This window comes from Pseudorca crassidens, chromosome 9, assembly GCF_039906515.1.
Source record: "Pseudorca crassidens isolate mPseCra1 chromosome 9, mPseCra1.hap1, whole genome shotgun sequence".
Lineage (NCBI taxonomy): Eukaryota > Metazoa > Chordata > Mammalia > Artiodactyla > Delphinidae > Pseudorca > Pseudorca crassidens.
In genome coordinates this window covers 19,398,602-19,423,538 of record NC_090304.1, presented here as the reverse complement: position 1 = coordinate 19,423,538, position 24,937 = coordinate 19,398,602, and the positions used below count along the sequence as shown (strand labels likewise).

General features: G+C 37.5%; 1 protein-coding gene across 14 annotated transcripts in view; it reads right to left on the bottom strand.

The window, feature by feature from the left end:
• Positions 1-24,937, bottom strand: part of LRRC4C (leucine rich repeat containing 4C) — a 1,215,723-nt gene that overhangs the window by 95,278 nt on the left and 1,095,508 nt on the right. For 10 of the 14 annotated variants that reach the window (XM_067749347.1, XM_067749351.1, XM_067749352.1 and 7 more), the window contains one exon: positions 14,115-14,195. The exons of 2 other annotated variants lie outside the window; for them this stretch is intronic. The gene's annotated coding sequence lies outside the window, so the exon portion shown is untranslated. Of the gene's footprint in view, positions 1-14,114; positions 14,196-23,180; positions 23,228-24,789; positions 24,899-24,937 lie in introns of those variants that run through there. 2 more of the 14 variants (XM_067749360.1, XM_067749349.1) reach the window with 2 other exon arrangements.

The following is a 24,937-nucleotide window of genomic DNA, read 5'->3' as shown; positions in this document are numbered from 1 at the left end:
ACAACTATCATATGATATCACTTATATGTGGAATGTAAAAATAAAAAATGATAGAAGTGAACTTATATACAAAACAGAAATAAACCCACAGACAGAGAAAACAAACTTATGGTTACCAAAGGGGAAAGGGGGGGCAGGGATAAATTAGGAGTTAGGGATTAACAATATACATGCTACTATATATAACACAGATAACCAACAAGGACCTACTGTATAGCACAGGGAACTACACTCAATATTTTGTAATAACCTATAAGGGAAAAGAATCTGAAAAAGAATATATATATATATATATATATATAATATATATATATATGTCTGTATATAACTGAATCACTTTGCTATATACCTGAAACTAACACAACATTGTAAATCAACTATACTTCAATAAAAAAGATTTATGTACATTAAAAAATAAAGAAAAACAAATATATATACATGTGTATATATATATATATATGTATATAAAATCTACAAGGAAGGTGGAATTTTCCTATAAAAATGAAGATTCCAACACAGTAGGTTCTATTGTTCTTTGTCCCACCTTTCTCAAGAGTTTCTAGCCACCCATATGTGAGGTAATGAATGGTAACATCCAGAAGTGTGATATCTGAGTGAAGCTACATAATTAGCGGAGGATACATATGTTCTAATTAGGTGTAGGAACCCCTCCTCCATCTCTAGTTTCTGGAGAACTCCCTTCTCCATAACAAACCCTAGACATGCTCTGTAATTCTTACTGATTTAGATTCAAAATACTATACCTATAACATTGTTTACCACAGAAATGTTTTAAGCTCTATGCAATTGAATTGTACCAGAATTACATAATTTCTCCCCAACTACATGATCTAGAAGTTATTCATTCAGTTTTTAAAAAGAATGTCTTGAGGCTCAGAGAAATTCAGTGATTTGCCAGAAATCGTATGGTTATTAAGGGAAATGTTGACTTGGGTATTTAAGTTCAAAACACCTGACTCAAAGTCCAGCGCTCATTCCATCATGACTCAGACTACCAGCCTCTGCTATCAGCAAACAAATTTAGGCTAGATCAGTATCAGGCCAATAAATTAACTCCTTCTTTTGTTCTGATATACACAACAAAACAGAACTCTATGTATTTCCTGAGAGCAATTTTCAGCAATGCCTCAAATCTACCACAATAAGGTGTTAAACTCCACTCAACTGTGGACGATGGTTGCTGCCCTGACAAACGGCAAGGGTTATTGCCAGTAATATTTCGCTAGTGCAGAGTCCGCTCCAAGCTTATATCTCCCCTATGCCCAATGGGATGGAAAGTCATTTACAAACTTTCCTGTAACAGTAATAATCCTGCTTATGCTTGAAACTGGCTTAAGGCCAGTCACAAACCATTTCTCCTTAGTTCTTGGTCAGATTCCAGAGTTTACATAGAACATGTATAGTGAGTCAGTCTTGTATTGTTACGTTGCACAGGGCAATGGGTCTAAGAAATCTGGGTTCTAGTTTGGTATCTGGTCCTAATAAGCTCTATGATTTTGGGAAAATTCATCTCTGAGCCTCAGTTTTTAAGGATGTAGCAAAAAGGACAGGGCTAAATTCCCTTCCTCCTGGAATGTGGTTTATTTCACATATGTGTGCATACACACACACACACACACACACACACACACACACAACACACACTGCCCTTACTGCATTTGAATAGTTACTTAAATGCCTATTAGCTCAGCAGGTATCTATTTAGAACTAGGGAAATAGCAGTTCTCTGATTTTACAGTCTTTTATCTCAGGGTTCTGGAGGACCTTATATCATTTTTTAACTTGAGTCTCACATCCCCCATTACTGAAAAGTGAGACCTCAAAGGCTGTTACTCTGCCATCGCCCATATGGTACCACCATTTGAAATTAACACTGGAACACAGTACGCTAAGAAGCAACTCGAATGAAGAGTGTCCTCTCTGAAAAAAGGCTAGACAGAGAACACGCAATACAAATGAACCGAATGGGGAAGCTGGGAGAGAGAGCTATGTAATTTTTGTGGTGGGGATCTCTGGCAGATGAAGTTGTTTTTAAAATTGAGGCTAATTTAAATATATAGTAAATCAATGATCTCTCCTCCTCTCCCTCCTCCCAATGGATTATCAGACCCTGTAAAACTCACCCTATATTTATCTTTTAAACTACCTAAGCAGGTGATGCTCTTTGAAGATGATGATTATGATGATGACAGTTTTCAGCCTGCCTACATCTCTATTCTCTCCTTTCCAAAATACATCTTCTCCGCAAAGTTAGAATTAGGTCAATGAATTTATCATTGACACTAGTCCCCTCAAAATATTTATGCACATATCTGGTTCAAAAAGTCATAGAGCTGAAGCATGCGTTTGTTTGTTTCCTGGAAGGAGAGGAGAGAGGAGAAAGGACTAAGTCTTAGGTTGATAGAGGCTTTGCAACTTCTCATTTGAATGCAGGATCATTTCCCTGCATTCTCGAGTCAATTATTCCTTGTTGAGAGCAGAGGGTTACATAAACTGTAGAAACAAAGGGTGCCAAAAAGAGAAGGAAAGAGTATAAGAATACCAAGAGAAAAAAGTACCACAGAATATCATAGATTTCTCAGAGACTTAAGCAGATGCTTATTTTGTTCAGAGCTATCCACCTCGAAAGGGGCAGAGACAGGAAGCCAGGAAACTGATAACCTTTTTCAGGTCAGTTTGTTCATCTGTAAAAGGTAGTAATTGAACTTGAAGGTCCCACCCACATCAACTATTACTGGAAGCAGTGACACCAGGAGCCACCCACTATCACCCACTGAGAAAAATGAGATCCATAAATCGAAGTGCCCGGACACAGAAAGCCAAGTTTATGTCTGGCCAGGACTGAGTTGGTTTTAAAAACATATGCCTCCTCGTATTGGCTCCCTTTTCTCTCTTAAGAAGAAAATAAGCTGGGCTTTGTGTATATGTACGAGTGTTAGTATCATATTTTTAACATAACATTAAAGAAAATATCAATAAGTAAATAATCTGCTAAGTATGTTTTCAAAATGCAGCTGTGGAAGAAATTTTACCTAAAAATGACTGATTCCCAACTGTGTATTGTTCTGAATAAAGAAAATTATTCATTTAAAAAATATCATAGATTTCTAAGCATGGTTATTTGAAAAATAAGAAATTTTTTCTTATTCTTTATTCATGTTCTGAAATAGAACATGAATTTTTCATTTCAAAGAAAATTTAAAGATATGCTACAATAGGGACAAAGAACTACCGCTCAGGGTAGACCTGCCACCTGCAAGGTAGAGAGCATGATGAGTCATATGCAACCCCACATAATCCAGATAGCAACCTGCATGATAGGTTTATGAGTGCTGTTTTGCAAAAGAGAAAACTGAGGCAGAGAGTTGTGGTAGGTAAAAGAAGAGAAAGGAGGATTGGAAGCCATCTTTCGGACTCCAGAATCCCCATGCAGCAACCAGAAGCTCTTTCTTTTTCTAGTAAGTCATATCTCACAGCTCATCCTTCTCTCGTCTCCTTCAATCATCTCTTCTAAATAAAGGCCTATTAAACCATCTCAACTAAGCAATACCGGAAAGGCTATGATATTTCCTGGGCAACCTCCAAGTGTGAAACATTTCATTCTTCCATTGGGGCAAATCTAATTGAATTTTGATCCCCATATTTACCCAGACAAATTGGCAAAGCAGAATAGAGTTTGGACTTCATTCCAAGGAAACTACAACACGCATTGTGACTTGCAGCCTTTTTATGACAGTCTTACTTCAAAGTGAAACAAATCCCTCTCAGGGGAGGGGAAAGCACAGGTAATAAACTTTTCCTTTACTTCTATGCTGAAAGCTATGGTGTACACATAAGCCTACATTCATCTGGTTTATAGAAAGCAAGAATACGTGCAACACAATGACTAGCAGTAATATCTTCCTAAAGCGCTTCTTCATGAGTTATAATCATCTGCTAACAACGATCCTTTACTTGTGTGGTGATGCTCACAAACTATCCTTTCAAATGCATGACTCTTGTCTACACTTGAGAAGTTTGTATTTGTGAATCACAAGCTCTTCCTTTGATCTAGTTTTTCCTTCTCCCATCTTATAAATATGATAACATACTGATAAAGGATGAAGTAAGTACCATTGTCATGCTCCCCTTGGCATTCTGGGAAGTGATCTGGTTTAGGGTGGCTGCACAGACCAATAGACATGCATTTAGCAATGACATGACTGTTTGCTAACAATGCTGGGCCGTCATGCCAGCTCAGGACACACAGGTGAAAAAAAGATGTGAAATATTAAGGCACACCAAAGTTTCAGTTCTTTCAAAAGAGAAGGAAAATGTAGTCACGTGGGAGCTAAGGAAATAACAATCCATTTATTTAAGAAATATTCAAAGCAAATTTAATCTTCTGTTTTTCTACTCCTTTGAGGAATAACTGTCTTCTTTATCTATTTCTTCCCCTCCAAGCAGCCTTTTCCTCTGTATATATTGCGCTATTCCATTAAAAACCCCACATTTTAAAGACATAGTTAAACTTTTCATTTCAACCTACAGTTTATATTATTAACTCCACTGCACATATTTGCCAGGATATAAAACTATTTTAAAATACATTTAAAAAATGAAAGAAGGAAAAAAGAAAACTGTTATAGTTCTTCTTCCAGTGATTTTTCTTAGGAACTTAGAAACATTTCCCCAGGTTCAGGGAGGTTTAGGATTGTATATGCTCACAGATTTTTTAAAAAGTACACCCTACAAGGGAGAATAGGATTCACCACTTACTGTGGACCTACTATGTTCCAGACAGTTTTGCACTTATGCTTATGAATTAATAAATGACTCTTTAAAGAGCATGGACCAGAAAGAAATTTCAGGAACACTCAGGATATGATCAGGGCGAACTCATGATATCTTTCATTATCGTGATGTCGATTATCTCTTTTCAATGACTAATAACAACGAAAAACATACTTCTTCATAAATATGAACTGCAGTATGAATCTCCCATCCATATCCTGAGCATTTGGACATTTGAAAAGGACTCTGGGATTCATAGCTGGCACTACCTTTAGAAGCAAAAAATATCAGTGACGGGAGGGAAAGAGAAATTCAAGTATATCAATGTGGAAATGTGTATGAGGATGTTTTTGAAGTTCCTAGATCAATAGAATTTAAAATTAGTATTCCATGTTAAAGAGAAACATTCTCCACTCACAGAAAAAGGGACAACCTACTGACAACACTTAATAACCAAGTCACTGACTTAATTTTCTGAGCTTTCTCTGTAAGCACTGCTGCCTAGCAACTTGAAATTGTTTTCTTATCCTGCTAATTTTCGGCATTAGGGTTCTGTGTGTATGTGTTTACCTAAAAGGGAAAGAAAAAAAAATGGCAGGGGATAGGGCGGATTTGATGACCTACAGGCTGTGGGCTGTAGGCAGGCACTGAACATTGACTGAGACTTTGAGACTTCAGTTGGGGTGATGTTGTGGTTGATCGTACACTTAACAAGGCTTAGACATATAGGAGGAGAAATGATTTTTGTTAGAGGAAGGAACATAATGAATTTATTTTAGTAAGAATGAACTTGAGTGGTCTATGGAACCTCTACCTACAGATTGCCATAAGTCAGATGAAAATAGGGTTCCGGGGTAAGTGAAAGTGATAGCAATTACTGATAATCATTTGGTTGTCTTTAGCATGTAGGTGGTAGATGAAGACAAGAGGGTGAATAAAAAATAGATACTTAGAAAGAAATGCTCCTTTACATTTCCTCTATTTAATTTCTATCTTCTCTAGTTTAATGATACGCAAATATGTACATAATAATTAACCAGATGTTATCTAGGAGAATGGATGTGTTCTTACTTTAAAAGGATGTACTGCACATTGTTCACATCATTTTCATTGCAGTTACTTGCTTTCTTGTTTGTTCTCCTACCAGACTGTAAGATTCTTACGGACAGGTTACAGTCGTTGGCACGAAGTAGAGACCCAGTAAATATTTGTTTAAATAATGAATAAAGAAATAAGTGAGTAAATGAGAGGAATCAGGATATAGAAACTGTGCCAGAATCTCAACTCATGTGAAAGTCGTATCTTCAGGGCTAACATATTTAACTTTTGAATATCACTGTGCAACCATTTTTGTCATAATAATCAATAGCTAATATATTGTATGTATGTGCATATGTGTACATTTGTATCTGTGTATGTAATCTTATATCAAATTATCAACATACATAAATTTATAATAAACCATATAGTCAGTGTGTGATAAAATTATATCTGATTATATATATGCATATTTAAAATATATTAAATATTACATGTTAGGTGCGAAATCAAGCACTTTGTCTAAATGAACTCATTTAATTCTCCCAATCACCCCATGAGAAAGCAAGCATTATACCTATTTGAGCCACATATTTTAGAAATATACATATATAGACCATTGACTAGATTTTATAGATTAGATGTTCAAGATAGAATGTCCAGGGGCTTCCCTGGTGGCGCAGTGGTTGAGAATCTGCCTGCCAATGCAGGGGACACGGGTTCGAGCCCTGGTCTGGGAAGATCCCACATGCCGCAGAGCGGCTAGGCCCGTGCGCCACAACTACTGAGCCTGCGCATCTGGAGCCTGTGCTCCGCGATAGTGAGAGGCCCGCGCACTGTGATGAAGAGTGGCTCCCGCTCGCTGCAACTAGAGAAAGCCCTCACGCAGAAACGAAGACCCAACACAACCATAAATAAATAAATTAATTAAAAAAAAACAAGATAGAATGTCCAATTTTCTAAATATGTCATTCAAGCCTCTACACAGCTGGGTTGTGTGTATACATATTTAATATTTACACAATTCACATGGCATATATCTTGCATGCATAGATGTAGGTAAATATCTTATTTTTAAAAAGTTTTATATTTTTTTATCAGTAGTTAAAAACAAGAACTGATAAGTCAACATTTTTATATCTCCCCAATAATGCAAAGAGCAAAATGGAAGACCACTTCTACTAAATTTTAACTTTCTCTGTAAGATAAAACAAATAAGATTTTCTATTATGCACGATGGCTTATCAAGGTAGAAATTTCATACTGCCAATAAATTAAGGTACATCAACTTAGACCAAAGTCCTGTCTGTAGAGACAGTGGCAGCCGGAGGCGGGTGGGTAGGGGTGGGAGGGGTAAAAATCACTTGTTATGAAAATTTGCTGATTAAATGTAATAACAGATAGTTTTTAAGCATTATACAAATACAACCTCATTTTTATTATTGCTGTACATTTGTATTTTTGTTCACTTGGAAATAGACAATTCATCAATTGTAATCCTCTGGAATGTAGCCAAGAACAAGGTAGAAGGTAAACAAGCCAAAACAGCCAAAATCAATCTTTCCAAGTCCCCAAACTAAATGCCACCTTCCTCTCACAGAGAATTTCTAGGTCTTATTTCCCAGAGACTGTTTATTTATATTAGAGACATAATTTGAATGGCTTTCACCACATCTTGACCGAACCACTGCAGTAGCATTTTAACTGGTGTCTCTGCCTCCATTCTTTCCTACTTTTTAGCCATTCTTCAGATGAAACTCTATCATACCAACAAGCTTAAACTTCCTAGTGGCTCATCATTGTCTATTAAATAAAGTCAATCTTTTACGTGCTTTAGAAGACCACGTATGATTGAGCCCTTGGCTATCTTTCTAGCCTAATCAATACTACTACAAACTGGGATGTTTTTTCCAGTCTCTAGCCATACTGGGCTTTAAAAAATGCCTTCATTTAGTGCCATGCCCTTTCCAAAACCAAGACCTTTACACATGCTGTTGCATCTGCTTGTAATGCTTGTTCTCTTTGCCTTGCTAATGCTCACTCACTTTCCAGATTGCCACTTGATGATCAATTCCCCATGAAGGCCTGTCTTATATCCCGTGCTAAAAGGGTTTGCCCTTAACTATAGCAACGGATACCCCTCAGTCTGGACATGGATCATATTTGAACTAAATAATTATTTAACTGGTATTATGTCTTCAATGTTTTCCTCTGCTAAATCGTAAACTCCAAGAAAAGACTGTTTAGTTTGGGCCACGAATATATCTTAGAGAGCATAGCACATAGTGTGTTCAATAAATACTGAGCAACTAATCAAATGCAGATAGTTAGAAAAGTCAAGAAAAGGTAGAGACTACAGGAGTCAGACAGCTGATATTTTGATAAGAAGGAAGCAAAAACAATATTTTTTAAAGAGCTGAGAAAAGAATGAAACAGTCTAGCGGCCTACAGTAAGAAAAATCCTCATATCGCAATAGTTTTAAAAGCTTCATGTATGATAATCCAGTACAAGAAACAATAGCACGATGACAAAGCTCCTGACTGAATAATGAAATGTTAAAGGGTATTTAGTACTCATTTTTTAAAAAAAGCAAGAGATTTAAAAATATAATTTTAGAGCAATTTTCATTACTCTAATTGTTAAAAAAAAAAAACCCAGTGGGCTGGCATTTGGAAAGGTAAGGTTCAAAATTAATATACATGTTGTGCCTTATCTAACAATGTTAAGTAAATGAATAATAAGAGCTAACAACTGTCTGCTTCTAAGTGATGGACACTGTTCTAAGTAGTTTATATTTATACTCTCATTTAAACCTCATAGAAACTCTAGAAGATACACATTCCTTACACCCTCATCTGATAGATGCAGGAACTGAGACACAGAGAGTTCTAGGTATTTGTTCAAGGTCACACAGTTAATAGGTAGACAATAAGACTGAAAACAAAGCTGTCTGATCTGGTGGCAGTTCTTTCTAACACCTGCTCAACAGAAGTCTTTGAGGGTCTCAAAAGACAATACTAACTTGGATTATTTAACCAAAGTTTATCATTTTTTCAGCTAAAATTATTGACCATCTATGAATGTCAGGGACAATTCTAATCACTTTGTATACATTCTCTCATTTCATCTCCAGAACAACCTGTAGGGTAAGTATTATCATTACTTTCAATTTAAAAGTAATTAAATTAAGGCTTAGAAAGCTTGAACTCCCAAGATCAAGCCATAAGCCAGAATTGAACCCAGGTCTACTGACTCCAAAGACTGAGGTCTTTATTACATAAGGTCACTTAACTAATAAGAGAGGACTCTTTTGTACAAGATCAATCTTGGTGATATTAGTTTTTGGTCTGGATAATATTGAGTTGGCCTAAAAGTGCCTTCGGTTTTTACATAAAAATAAAAGCCACATTTTTCATTTTCACCTAGAACTTTATTGAACAAGGTATTTGCCCTTTTGTTCCACTACCTTCTGCCATTTTTCAGGCAACTGCATAATTCCATCTTCCCAAAACTATCTTTTTGAGCAAAGAACTGTTCCAGGTGCCTTTTGAAGTCTTCCAGGGAATTGAAATTTTTTTCCATTAAGAGAATTTTGTAAAGACCGAAATAAACGGAAATCCAAAAGTTCAATGTCTGGTGATTACAGCAGATGAATCAGAACTTCCCAGCCAAGCTGTAACAGTTTTTGCCTGGTCATCAAAGAAACATATGGTCTTGTGTTATCCTGATGGAAGATTATGCATTTTCTGTTGACTAATTCTGGGCGCTTTTCTTCGAGGGCTGCTTTCAACTGGTCTAATTGGGAGCAGTACTTGTTGGAATTAATTGTTTGGTTTTCTGTAAGGAGCTCGTAATGGAGGACTCCCTTCTGATCCCACCATATACATAACATCACCTTCTTTGGATGAAGACCAGCCTTTGCTGTGGTTGGTGGTGGTTCATTTTGCTTGCCCCACGATCTTTTCCATTCTACATTATTGTACAGTATCCACTTTTCATCGCCCATCACAATTTGTTTTAAAAATGGAATGTTTTCATTACATTTAAGTAGAGAATCTCATGTGGAAATACGGTCAAGAAGGTCTTTTTCACTTAACTTATGTGGAACCCAAACATCAAAGCAATTAACATAACCAAGCTGGTGCGAAAGATTTTCAATGCTTGATTTGGATATTTTGAGTATGTCGGCTATCTCCCGAGTGGTATAAGGTTGATTGCTCTCAATTAATGTCTCCATTCGATCGCTATCAACTTCAACTGGTCCACCCAACAGTAGAGCATCGTCAGTGAGAAATCTCCAGCATGAAACTTCGCAAACCACTTTTGACACGTTCAATCAGACACAGCACCTTCTCCATACACGGCACAAGTATTTTTTGTTTGTTTCAGTTGCATTTTTACCTTTCTTGAAATAATAAAGTATAATAGGCCAAAAATGTTGCTTTTTTCCTTCCATCTTCAATATTAAAATGACTACACAAAAATTCACTGATCTTGATAGTCTTTTTTTTTTTTTTTTTTTTTTTTTGCGGTACGCGGGCCTCTCACTGCTGTGGCCTCTCCCGTTGCAGAGCACAGGCTCCGGACGCACAGGCTCAGCGGCCATGGCTCACGGGCCCAGCCGCTCCGCGGCATGTGGGATCTTCCCAGACCGGGGCACGAACCCGTATCCCCTGCATTGGCAGGCGAACTCTCAACCACTGCGCCACCAGGGAAGCCCGATAAGTCTTTTTTTAAATGCAGGCTGATATGACAGCTGTCACATACAAGCTAACCAAATTGTTTCGAATGAAGTTAAAGACAACTAAGTGCTACTAGAGCCATCTTACAGAAGAAAACGAATGAAAGCCAACCCAGTACTTGGCGTTGCCCTATGCATTGTAGGATGGTTTAGCACATCTCTGGCTCTACCCCTCCTCGCAGTCATGACAGCAAAATTTCTCCAGACTTTGCCAATTGTCTCCTAGGTGAGGAGGCAAAAGTGTTCCTGATTGAGAACCACTGCACTAGATAGTAAATTTTTGCTATGGATACTTATGAATAAAAGCCAAAGGTATTCCTACTGCTTAATCTGTATCTCCAAACTTTATTCCAACAACAGTACTTTTGTTAAAGTATACATTTTTTATGCAAGTTAAAATACAAAGTTTAGGGGCTTCCCTGGTGGCGCAGTGGTTGCGAGTCCGCGTGCCGATGCAGGGGACACGGGTTCGTGCCCCGGTCCGAGAGGATCCCACATGCCGCGGAGCGGCTGGGCCCGTGAGCCATGGCCACTGAGCCTGCGCGTCCGGAGCCTGTGCTCCGCAATGGGAGAGGCCACAACAGTAAGAGGCCCGCGTACCGCAAAAAAAAAAAACCCAAAAAAACAAAAAAGGAATTTAAATTCACACAAGTTAGAGAAATGAACATCCTTATCACATCTGAGTGTTAGGAGTTGTAATGAAGGATCACTTAATGGGTAAATGACTTGATACAGAAACACGTTTTTAAGGCAGTTTGAAATCCTTTCTCTCTTTCCCCTCCCCGATTCATGTTACCTTCTGAAATGCTATGTTCCATATGCTAAGGGGAGGTGTTTATATAAAACATGATCCTTTCTTCTGCAGATTCCAACAAAGTAGGCCCAATGGGAAAAAAAATCAAAGTTTGAGAGAAGTAACAGCTAAAATGCCACCCTGATATGTCCTCCCTTCCCTCCAACAATCTCACTCAAGCTCTAAGCATTAGCCTAAATTCCAAAGAATGATATTGTAATCTCAGCACTCTGTTAGTCAAATTACACTAAACTATGTCTCTTTGCTTTTGCTCTCCGTTTATAGACCTACAATATGACAAAGACTTTGCCTCGAGCTATCCTCTGGCCTTCACGTACAAATGGCCATGTTCCAAGTTCTTCCCCTTCACGAAGTCTTCCTAACTCCCTTCCCAGCAGAGCCGATTTCTATTTCTTTGAGATCTCTAACATGATAGATCTTTTTAAGCTCAGTCTGCCTTGTATTTGGTTATTATGTCTGTCTACCCTGTCAGTTTGTTTGAAGGTAAACTGAGGGTCCCTGGGACCTAATTTCAGGATCCTTAGGCTCCTCCCAGAGCCTACTCCACTGCTTTGTAACCTAGTGCTTAGTAAATGTGTATTTAACAAAGGTGAAAATATCAAAAAGAGAGGAACTTCTCACATGGTTTCTTCCTGTTTCACATTTACGTTAGAGAAGTGAGTGACCCAAGTCAATGTAAATACACAACGTGCCAAGGGAAAGTAGAGAGCTCAGACAACCAATCACATATCTGAGATTCTTAAGGCAGAATTCAATGACCTCTATTAGACAAGGCCTGCTAAAGGAACAGAAAGAACTCAACTGCCTTCCTCGTGTGTTGGCTCCCTGGATCTTGTTTATTCTTAATTGTGTTGTATATAAACCTCTCTCTAGCTGCTATCTTTCAGCCAGAAACCTCAACTAATAGGAACAGAAGCTTTTCTCAACACTTAATAAATGCAGAATATTCCTATATTGTATGGCAAGCGGGGACCTTAACCAGGCTAGTGGTACTCCCTGGATATGTGAATCCCCTGGATATGTGAATCCCAACAGATGCGTGGACACATTGATTTCTTTCCCAGTAAGACACCCAGTTCACTTTGGGCTATGCCTGTTGCTCTGATAGAGCAGGATCTTGCTATTCAAAGTGTTGCAGAGCATCAGAAGGAAGATTTCTGGAAATACAGACTTGCAGACCTCACACCAGGCCTAATGAATCAGAGTTTGCATTTGAACAATATCCTCAAACAACTCAAATGTACAGAACATTTGAAGAAGCATGAGCCTTGGATATTCCAGCAGCAACATTTCATTTGCATCCTGGTAGTCTCTTTGTTCTAAGCCGTGATTTTAATGTAAAAATAAAATATTTGCTTCTCACACCCTCTCCTTCTCAACCCTTCACAGTGTTCTATACATCCATCCGTTTGCTTTAACAGGCAGTATAAACAGAAAAAAAAGATTTCTGTGATGCTTTGTTGTACACATTTCTTTCATATACATTACCTCATTTGATCCTTATAATACCCCTGTAAACACTACCGTATATAACTTGTCAAATGTCATCTAGGTAATAAATGCCTGTAAATCTACATGCCCAATGGTGTGAAGATGCTTCTCCCTATAACAAACTCTTCATATCTCAGAATTCTCTGCATTATAAGCAGTACTTTAAAAATAAAGTTCACATGTTTCACAGAGGAGAATGGATATTTAATGTACCTGACAGATGGAATTTGAAAACACTAGAAAGACGCATCATGACTTTAGGGGAAACAAACGGAAAAGGGATGTTACATTTCATGCTCCTCCTACCTACTCACCCCCCTAACCCGTACCCTGACCCTAACCCATACCCTAACCCGTACCCTAACCCTAACCCGTACCCTGACCCTAACCTGTACCCTAACCCATACCCTAACCCTAACCCGTACCCTAACCCATACCCGTACCCTAACCCTAACCCGTACCCTAACCCCCAAATTCCATGGAGACAATGACTTGAAACCCCAGGTCTATCTTACTCTTGAGTCTTTTGCCCTTGCTGCTTCCATAACCCAGCTTATTTCATACAGAGACACAAAACATGCACCCTCCTGATGAAAGCTTTTATAGCTGCCATTACATAATGGATTTGCTGTCAGTTTGTCTAAAATGTGTCTGCTGAAGAAATGAGACGAAAAAAGAAAAGCCAATCCTTGTTTATAAACAAAAGAGTATTCTACTAACTAAAACCCAACTTGGGCGCTGTTATCCTGTATGGCATGACCTCTTCAGCATCCTTATTCATGTGACCTGAAGTTTTCAGCAATGAGTAAAAAGCAATGTAAGACAATAATAATAATAAAACATAGTACAGTTTTATGAAGCAGTCGTTTGTAGTGTTAGGATGCAACAGAGTAAATTATCAGTCATATTCAAAAGCAGGGTGCATTTTCAAAATGCTTAATCCAAATCTATGCCCTATACTGAGGGACGTATCTGTACACAATGCAAAATATGACCTCGAACTTTAGCCTTCATCAGAATGTTTGAACACTGTCATTTAGATACCAGAAGGCATTATTTTTGCATCTTGATTATCGCAAAGTGGAAATCACACTGGTAGTTAAGAGTCTCGAATTAAAAATCACAGAAGTAAAATATTAGAATAAGAAGGAATTTTGGAGAGACTGTGTAGACCTATCCCTTACTTCCATTTTATAGACTTGAAAAGAGAAGCCCAAAGAGGCCATGCAACTTACCGCAAGTTCCACTGTTGTCTGTCACTGACTAGCTGAGTAACTCTGGGTAAGTCCCCTCTCTCTCAGCCTCAGTTTGGTGATCTGCAAAATGAGGCGATTGGACCCGGTGATGTAAGATCCCATACAGCCTGAAAATGCCATTAACCCGCAAGACAAGGAGCCACAGCCTAGAACATTCCCCCCTGCCAAAAGCAACACACAGGAAGATGAAACGATATTGAAGTGGCACTTGGCCCTACTGGTGTTCAGGCTTATTGATACTGCATCTCAGCTGGAGACTTCAGAACCTCAGAGGCTGCCGTGCCTACCACAGGCAGTCAAATCAGGAGAGAATGGCTATTGCCATATTCTTTGCCTGAGAAGTGTTGCAGCTGAAAATCAGTCCAGAGTGATGGTAAATCCTCCCCTGCCCCTTCCGAGGATCTGGTGACTCCCTCTGTCTGGGCTTTGCCTCAGGGATTTCTCCTCAAGGTTCCCTGGAGCCCTGGGAATCCAGCCCTTGACCTAACCCCAGACAAAGATGCATTTCCTCCTGGAAGGCTCCCCACCTGGACAAGTCATTCAAAATCAACCTTAAAAGGGACTTGAGGCTCCAGAGAGCTGCACATTTTAGCATCTTTTAATCAGCTGTCTGGCCTTGTCTAGTCTGTAGCGAAACCTTTTTATTTTATTACAATTTTATGACGTTAATAAGCGAAGAGTTGGTATGCTTAGTGAAAAAGGCAAATTCAGCCTTCGAACGGTGGACCTGTCATGATCACTGGTCGGACTTTAACTACATTCACTTATGCTTCTATTCCTCATTCTTATATAGTGAAGTATCATTGAAATAGCTTCTATTTATTTTTTACAATGAGTTTCCATCTTTCCTTTTTCTTTTTATTATTACTATTTTCTAATGTGCAATCAGAAAGTCAGGCAATGGTTTAGGTTTTTTAAAGGACATTTAAATATAACAACTTAACAAGGCAGAACCAGATATTATGTATGCAGAAGTGGACACTGACAATGACCCTATCAATGAAGCCAATCACTAAACCAAAGTTTAATTGATTGGCCTCAATTTAATGATGTACACCAGTGAACCTGAAGCATTGTGTCCTGTTAGCAGTAACACATTTCAGGAAAGCTAGTATCTACATCTAAATAATTGTAGACAAAATGTGGTCAACCAAGAGAAGAATAATTTCATAAATGAAGTCTAATCCAATAAATATCTAGCACTATTATCATCATCTGTTACTTACAGAGTGCTTATTATGTGTTGGTCACTCTCCTAAACACTTTACATGATTGCACAGTTTTATAAATTTACTTATTTATTTATTTATTTTTATTTTTGGCTGCGTTGGGTCTTTGTTGCTTTGCGCAGGCTCTCTCTAGTTGCGGCGAGCGGTGGCTTCTCTTGTTGCCAAGCGCGGGCTGTAGGCACATGAGCTTCAGTAGTTGTGGTGCGTGGGCTCAGTAGTTGTGGCTAGCGGGTTCTAGAGCGTAGGCTCAGTAGTTGTGGCGCACGGGCTTGGTTGCTCCACAGCATGTGGAATCTTCCCAGACCGGGGCTCAAACCCGTGTCCCCTGCACTGGCAGGCAGATTCTTAACCACTGTGCCACCAGGGAAGTTGCCGATTGCACAGTTTTAATCTCACAGAAACATTGGGATGTTAACCCTATCGGAAGACTTGGTGACAGGAGAGTCAAATAATGGCCTCGAAGAAGGGTTATCTTGTTGCAAACATGATCACAAAATTTTAATTGGCCTTATTAGGCAAAACCAAGAATGAAAGGTACAGGGAAACCTAGTTTGGCTCAAGTACCATCTGCAGGAACTGAACAGCAGATATTGTGTGCCTACAGGGAGACTGTTTATTGGTAAAGTACTCAGCATCGCGGTTCTGTGGCCAGCTCTCAGAGGTGCTATAGTAAGGGATTCTGACAATGCATGAAAGTATTGGAGGAGCTCTAAGGACCTGCCAGCCCTGGAATTCTGGATAAAAATAATATTGTGAACATTGAGGGCATAGCTATACAAATAAACAAATGAATCAATACATGGATGAACCATCTTAGAAATTTATACTTGTATGTGTCTCGGTTAAAGTACTCATGCTACCTTGTGTGAATTCTCTGCACAGCCTTTCATCTTCACTTCTTTTAGATTAGAAATTCATTGAATCTTGACTCACCACATACTAAATATTAACTTTGGGAAAAGTGTTCATTTTCCTCTTCTATAATAATTGAACCTCTCCTACAGGGTTGTCATAAGGAATATATTAGATTGCATATGTAAAGGATTTAGCCCAGTGCCTGGCACTAGTAAGCAACAAATAAAATTAAATAGAGCTTTTAATTAGTATTAATATTACCACTATTACTTACCACCTTTATTATTGTGATTATTACTAAGCCACAGATGAACATCTCAGGCTCAGCATCTTTGATTTTAGAGTCTAATAAACACCAACCAATAGCCATCTTTACATTCCAATAGATCAATCAAAACAGAAAAAGTTTATCTTCCAACCTGCCAATTTAAATTGAAGAGAGAGAAACAAGCCCATACTACCCAAGAGCTTATCAAAGAAGCAATTCAATAAAATGTTTCAGCATGCTGCTCTCTTAAATGAAAAAAGAATACGGAGTAAAGAAAAGAGAAGAAATAAAATATTTTATTCTAGTCTCTTGGAAGTGATTATTCTTTGAAGCTTGTTTCATGGATAACAGATGAACATACATTTCTATCTATAGTGAAGGAACTGTTATACACCTTTACAGTTAATTACTGTCTCCAACATTCCTATGATATTAATGTCAAATTCATTTGAATGTGGCTTCTGGAACAGAAGGACTGCTTGTTCACTTCCTTTGTTACTGTAATAACAACTGGATGGACTTTTAAATTGTATAGGTTCAAACTGATTTAAAAAGGAAAATTTCCTCACTGTGATTTACACCAGTATTTTTTCAAACAATTTTAGCATGGAGCGCTTCTTTTTATAGAATATCTTAGTTCCAATATAATACCTATCATTGGCTAAGGAAATACTTCATTCTTCGTGGAAGTACTGCAGTACCTTCCTAGAGTCTGAAAAGTAGGTAGAAAACCATCTTTCAATCCAAACACCTTATGTTATTGATGAGAAAAATGAATCCCCGAAAGGGAAAGTGATTTGACATTGTCTCACAGCTACTTGATGGCAAAAGTTAGAATTCAGGACTCATTCATTCAGCTCATGTTTATTGAAAGGCTTCCCTGTACTCATTCTGTACTAGGCTTCCTATATATATCACACTTATTATTTTTTAAAGTCATTCAATTTCCATTTGACAACTATTCACTTCGTATATCTACTAAGTGCAGACACTGTGTTTGGTACAGTGTGCTGAAATAAGTATAAGGAAGAGTTGCTATCTGTCAGGAGCATTTTAAATACTAGTTGGGAGTGTACATAAATATAGTAGTTGGTAGAATGTAGCTAATATCATAAGAAGGAAAGGAAATTTGACAGGAGTTAATGTAATAATTTCCTAGCTATATATATATCCCTCTATCTATTAACCAGTCATCAAATCTGTATTCATCATGTAGCAAAGAACTGGTACTGGAAAGGTGAGTAGAAAAATTCAAGAGCAGCTAGAAGTTTACAGTCTGTTAAGTAGCTGAGATGCACAAATAAAAAATTCATTTAAAAAAGTCAGAACAATAACTAAGTAATAAATATAATGCAGCTAATTCTATATTAGAGAGATTCTTAAAAGAGAAAAGCTCAGTGTGGATTGACTTTAGGAATCTGAGAGGGCTTCAAGGAAGAGGTAGAATTTGACCTTAAAGTACTTATTATTACCATTTATATTGCATTAGAGACATTTATGTATTCCATTGCACCTGGATTTCTTAATACATGCTCATTGGAATAACTACATAATCATACTTTTTCCAATTAATAGCTCATGAACAACTAGCACAAAATGGCATTATAGTATCAACAGACCCCTAAAGAGGTTCATATACAGTGCAACACCTCTCTCTTTCTCATATCCCTATCTTTATCTCTTTATCTTTCTCTCTACCACTCTCAAAACTGAAAGTAAAGTTTCACAAATCAAACCGTATAACGTGATGCACTCTAAGTTTTCCATTCTGTCCTATTCTATTTCTAGTCTACTCCATCCTATCCTATTCTATCCTACTTTATTCCATTCCATTTCAATCTATTTTACTTTAGAAATTGCAGATTTGTTGAACAATTAAATTTATTTCATCACCCTCTCTGGATGCATGAATTTAATCACATTCTTGATCTATTCTAAGGATTATTTTCTTCATTTGTAGAATGTGAATAATAATGTTCTTTATCTCCGTTACTATTTGTTTTATGTACTTGGGTGCTCCTATATTGGGTGCATATATGTTGATGGATAAATAACAAGGTCCTACTGTATAGCACAGGGAATTATATTCAATATCATGTGATAAACCATAATGGAAAAGAATATATATGTATAACTGAATCACTTTGCTGAACAGCAGAAATTAACACAACACTGTAAATCAACTATACTTCAATAAAATTAAAAAATTCTCTTAGCACTAAATAAAATACTGCTGCTAACACTGTGTTTGGGGCTCAGTATTCAATACTGATGTATTATATGTGACACAAATTATTGTTAGGAAATTCCAAACTTTTTAATCAATTGTTAGGGAAAAAGAGAAAAAAAATGAATAGGATTGTTCCATACTTTTTCCAGACATTGAATACTCAATATTACTTTGTTTTTGGTTAACTCTGCAGACTTTTGATTTAGTACTTAATCTCCATGGTGATTAAGGGATGTGGAAAATGATAACATTGGCATTTCATTTAGATGCTTCTGTGAGGTGACATATATGACAGATTCATTCTTCTAACTTAACTGTGGTGAAAATCATCTCATCTCCTATTAGTAGGAAAAATATGAACAGAAGCATGTGGTTTCCCTCACCACTAATATTTGTACCAGTGGGAAAGATATTAGCTAAAAGAACTGAAATCTATCTTCTGATATTTTAATAATCCTAGTTTGAACCCTCAAAACAGTTTACATAAGAGGTTACAGGTAGAAGTACCATATTTTGATTTCTACCTTTTTAGATTATAGAAGCAGCTCATTCTTTAATGATAAAACTCACTATTCAATGAATTTTTAACTAAAATATAAACATTAGAAGTAAAAGGTATGTATGTGACATATATATATATCTTCCAGTATTCATGCTCACAAGAAGCAGAAAATAATTTGTTTACCATTCCTGCCATGAATTATCAGGAATCTAAGCAAAGAGGAATAATACCACCTGCTCAGCAGGAGATAAAGTGATACCATTTCCCCAGGAGGACTTTATGGTTGTCTTTTAATCACTCAAGAGACTTTTCTTTAATCTAAACTAAACTTGCTTGCTTTCAACCTCACACTCCCACCACCCAATCCTATAATCCCTTCCCTTTTTTTTTATACTAATTTAAATATGGACCTTTTAAAATCACCACGTGTGCCGTCAGCATCAACATTTCAAAAACATCTTCAGCGTAACAACTGCGTGCACCACACTCGTTTCATTTTGTTAATTGAACGGTTCTTGAACAACCTCATTATCTGCCCACAGCACTCAGCATTTTCCTATTATAAAGCTATCCTTTGCAATGTCTTCTCTGCCAACCAGGAAGGCTAGAATCTTGCTTAAGAGCCGCATGTTTTCACACTAAAATGGGGAAAGTGAAAATAACTAATATTGAGTGCCTACTACAAATCAGGCTGTAAATGGTATGAGATTTAATCTTCAAAACAATCTTATGATATAGATATCATTATATGCATTTGAAGAAGAAGATAGAAGCAAAAAGGGATTCTATTACTTATCAAAAATCACACAAGGGGTAAGTTCTTGAGGGGAGACTCTCAGAGCCCACACTCTGGGCCACTGCATAGTACCATAAGTATTAAAGAAAACCTGAAACACTCTCTGGTCTTTTCTGTCAGAGAGCCTTTTGAAGGTCTTAATATTCTGGTTTTCCAGACATGGGAATCACTTTATCTCCCAAAGGGTTCTAAGCTTGTGTAATGCTCTTGTCCCAAGTTCAAGTTCCAGAAAGCTTTGGAAGACAGGAAGAGTTAGCGGCCAGTCTGTAAACACACTGACTGCACTATGGGAAAACTGAAGGCAGAAAAGCTTCCTCCTGCTAGTAGAAAATGATTTCATATCTTCTCTTAAGAGTTTTTTCATATGCAGCTTAAAATCCACATTTGAAACAAACAAAAAACCCTCCCACATAGAGTTATGTCATTACCCTGATTTGTACATAACCATGAATCAAAGTCTGCCTCAGTGGTAACCGCATGCAGTCAAAGCCTTGTGGGTGATTAGTTTTCTGTTTGGCTCATCTTTGCCCCACTACCCAGAATGCTCTCTGCTTTCCATCCTCCGCTAGGGAAGCCATTCTTCATTGTTCTGGGCCAAGCCCCAATGTCATTTCCTCCATAAAGCTTTTTTTCAACACCTCTCCAGCCCCAGTTCTCCTTCCTTTGAGTTCCCCGAGCACTTCATTCATGTCTCTAAAGTGGCACTTATCACAGTGCCTTATTTATTTCTCTACCCTATAGACAAGGTTTCGTACCCTCAGCACTACTGCCTTTGGGTGCTATATAATTTTTTTTATAGGGTTGTCCTGGGAATTCTAGGATGATTAGCAGGACTGTACCCACTGAATGTCAGTAGCATCTCCCTTTCAACTGTGATAACCAAATTTGTCTCTAGATATTGTCAAATGTCCCCTGAGTGATAGCTAGTATCACCCCCAGTTAACAACCACTTCTTTAGCTCATGAGGACCACATGAACAGTGACTGTGCTTTTTTTTTAATCCTAATATACCCAGGAGTATTAGGCCTACAGCAAACAGTTAATTAAAATATGTTGGTTGGAATCAAATTAGTCTCATTTCCCAATAACTACATACTGTATTATAAAATACACTGAATTCACACTTCATTCAAAAGTGAAACAAAAGTGACTGCTAAATTACACTCTGGATTCAAAGAAAGAGAGATCAAAAGTCGTTAGATGTCAAAGTGAAAAAAAAAACTTTTCTCTATATATTTAAGAAATCAAAAAAGTATGTATATACATATATTATATATAACAATTAAATATATTTAATATATGCGTATACAGACACACACACACACACAGACACACACACACACTTAATGACCTTTCCTGGAAAACTGCATTCAGAAAACTAGATAAAAGTAATCTGATATCTCTAAATACATCATGTCTAAAATGCTTTGTTTGCTATAATATGCAGTGAATCTCTAGCTTTTTTTTTTCCTCGAAGACATATTCATGAAAAAATGATGATTATTTTGAAATTTCCAAATCAGAGGGACTTGATTAAATAAAACAGCACAGACAGTATGATATTACCTTTCTTCCTGACAAGATATTCATTTTTTCCCAATTTAGTGCAGAGCAATTGAAAGTCATCTGACTTTGCTTATTTCTGTAGACTACTTAGCCATTTATTTGGACTGAAAAACAGAACCACTGTGATCTTAACACCAAGTTGTGACGATGAACGACTTTTCCTCACCCTAGAAGTGAACTGGCTCTGCATATCTTCATTTATTTCTCAAGCTGAGGTTTTAATTATAACGTTCTAAAAGTGACATAGATTGGTCTTTTCAGGTTTAGGTAGTTTAAAATCTACCAAAATCAGATACTCTCATTGGGATACTGCAAGCAGTAGTGGTGCATTTGGCAATTCGGGAATCTTTGTAGGAAAGAAATATAGACACAAGACAAGCCCCTCCTGAGTACCTGGAAAGGAGTTCGCTCAGAACCAATAAGCATGATCTCCTACAAACTGCAGAATACCATCATTGCAGTGGCTGCATTTTACTGCTTGTCTCTTTTTGGTTTTAAGTATATTCATTATACTTTTCATTATAATACTAGGAGACAGCGATTATTCTTGCTCCTATAAAGAGGAAGTAACTAAATACAAGGACAACTAAAAGATTGCATGATGTCATTTAACTACTCAGTGGGTGAAGCAAAATCCACCCCGTGATTCTTCTCTGACACAGACAGCAAGTACCTCAGACTACACAGCAGCCCCTTGCGACCAATCCTCCTCCAAACATCAGCCACATTCATATTCAGACTTAACAGCCAGAGGCATTTTCAAACCTTCTCACTCCCTCACCCCCTGCACTGCCCTCAGCCCCTTGTCCCCGGAGGCCTGCAGCAAGGAAGGTAAAAGTAACTGAATTGCAAGGGAATGTGCATGTGTATAAGAGTTCAGTTCGGAGGTTGAGGGGCCTGTATACATGAGATAAGAAGCAAATGAACAGAACTTTCACCTCCTCATCTTATACCAACTGGTTTCCTTTTCTCTGATTTCGGTTTAAAGAAGTTCCTGGCATCCAGTAAGTTACTCTAACTTAAAAGAGCTTACGTAATGCCTTACACAGATTTCTGTTCTTAGGATTCTTTGACAAACAAGTCATTTTCTGATATTCTCACTGCAGTATCCTGTGCTGTGACACAGCAAAGATCACATGCTCATCTGGACGCCTATTTTATAGATGCATCTTGGAAGGGCCCCCTGTGGTGTTCAGTGTTAGGAGGATTATTTGGCATCTGGTTCTAACCAGCTTCTAACCAGTTACATGAACTTAGCTTCTCTGAGCTTCAATGAATCATTTATACTTATGTTCAACCTATTATCTCTCTATTTTGTTTGTATCTCTGTATCTCTGTATCTATCTATCTATCTATCATCTATATCTATCTATCTATCTATCTATCTATCATCTATATCTATTTCATGGAAGCAGAAGACTCAAATGAAATGCTATAGGTGAAAGCATCGTGTAAACCACAAAACATTATTCACATGTAGCGACCAAGCAATTATGTACATACATACACATACACACACACACACACACACACACACACACACACACACACACACATTGCCCCAAGGAACAGACAGCTCGCAAGACAAATAGATCTTACCACACACTTTAAGGTTCCAAGTCAGCACAGGCAGACTCCATTGTATCCTGATAGGGGTGTAAAAAGGCCAAGTATTGATATAGATTTCCAAGAGGAGACAAAAAATAAAAAGCTCTTTCTAAAAATTTTTACTCCATTTTGCTTTCATTCAGGGTTTCTTTGTGAAGCAGAGATGCTTTGAAACCTACAGGATGGCAAAGATAAAATGGCCCAGCTTCAAAAGGTGTGCCTAGGATTGATTTCACATGTCCTTATGACCCTTAATACACAAAATGGAAAGCTCCTATATTGTTGCAGTAGAGAACACACGACAAATGAAAGTAAAACAATCAAAAGCTTTGTGTAATCCATGTATAAAAATATATGACATGTTTTATGCTTATTCACATAAACAATGTTTTATCTAAACACTTTTATATAGACATATCACTGCACAAAACATCGATAACTTTCTTTTTGAGAAACAGAGATTCTAGACTCATCTTCCCAGACCTTAACTGCCTCTCTGCTACTAAATGAAGTGCTTACACAAACACGTTAATGATGTCTGGGTAAAATTTTAGAGATGACAGTGACCCTGGAGAGAAAAGAATTTTGGATCAGAAGAAATTTCACCTAATCCTCAAGTGTAAGAAATGCTACTTGGCATTTATACAGAAAGAAACAAATCCTAAATATCTTTATTATGGTTGCAGAGGCATTCCACGCTGAATTCCAAAGTTATCATTTACATAGATTCTCAATCTATACTTTTATATTCAAATATTTAAGGCTACTTCTGGAATAAGAACTCCTGTGGTTTGTTTGCTTGTTTACTTGGTGTTTTTGACTAAATACCAAGCAAAGAAGCAGGTTGGCATATAGAGCTGGTGTAGAATCAGATACATCTTGATTTGAATCCCAGATATGATACTTTCCAGCTGAGAGACCTAAGACTTATTACCTAATCTCTATAAAGTGCAGTTATCTATAAAATAAGAGTAACAATAACTATCTCAAAATATACTCATGATGCATAAATAAGATTACCAAAGTAAATTACTTCGTCTGTTATCATGTTCTCACTTCTTCTCTTCAAAGGATCAGGGTGAACATGGTTTGTCCTAAGTAAGGAAGGTGATGGAAATAAACTGATTGATGGATCGTTAAACTTAACCTTGAAGATGCACTATAGCCCAGTAGTTACCCATTGCCTTGGGTTCAAATTCTGGTTTTGATATAAAACAGCTGAGGGACTGTGTGTGTGAGTCATTTAACCCCTCTCTGCCTGAGATTTCCTGACTATAAACTGAGAAATGTGCTCCCAGGTTCTCTGGCAGAAGACAGGAAGTCATTTTCTCTAAACCATTGCTTTAGCTTCAGCCACAGTTGTTCATTCACTTTTAGAAGGAGGAATTCATTTATGTCTTCAGGAGACAGATATATCAAGCCATCCGGTGTTTCTGCCAATCACCTCCTGCCAAAGCCCTGATGTTTTATTTCATTAGTGCAGGCATTTTCCGTTAATTTGGATACTGTTTAAGAGCGTTAGTTCCAAAGGACATTGTTTCTTGGTTCGTCCACTTTGAAGGGCTATTTAATACATTACTGCAATGAATTGACCCCTTACCAAGAAAGAAGCAGTGGCCACCCAATTCTAATCAGCTTCTGAAATGTGGCTCTAATGCTTGGCCCAAAGATACGTTTATTGTGGTCTACCTGGAACTGACAGAAACAAATCAGATTTCTATTGGCTGAGCAGTGAAGATTAAACAAAA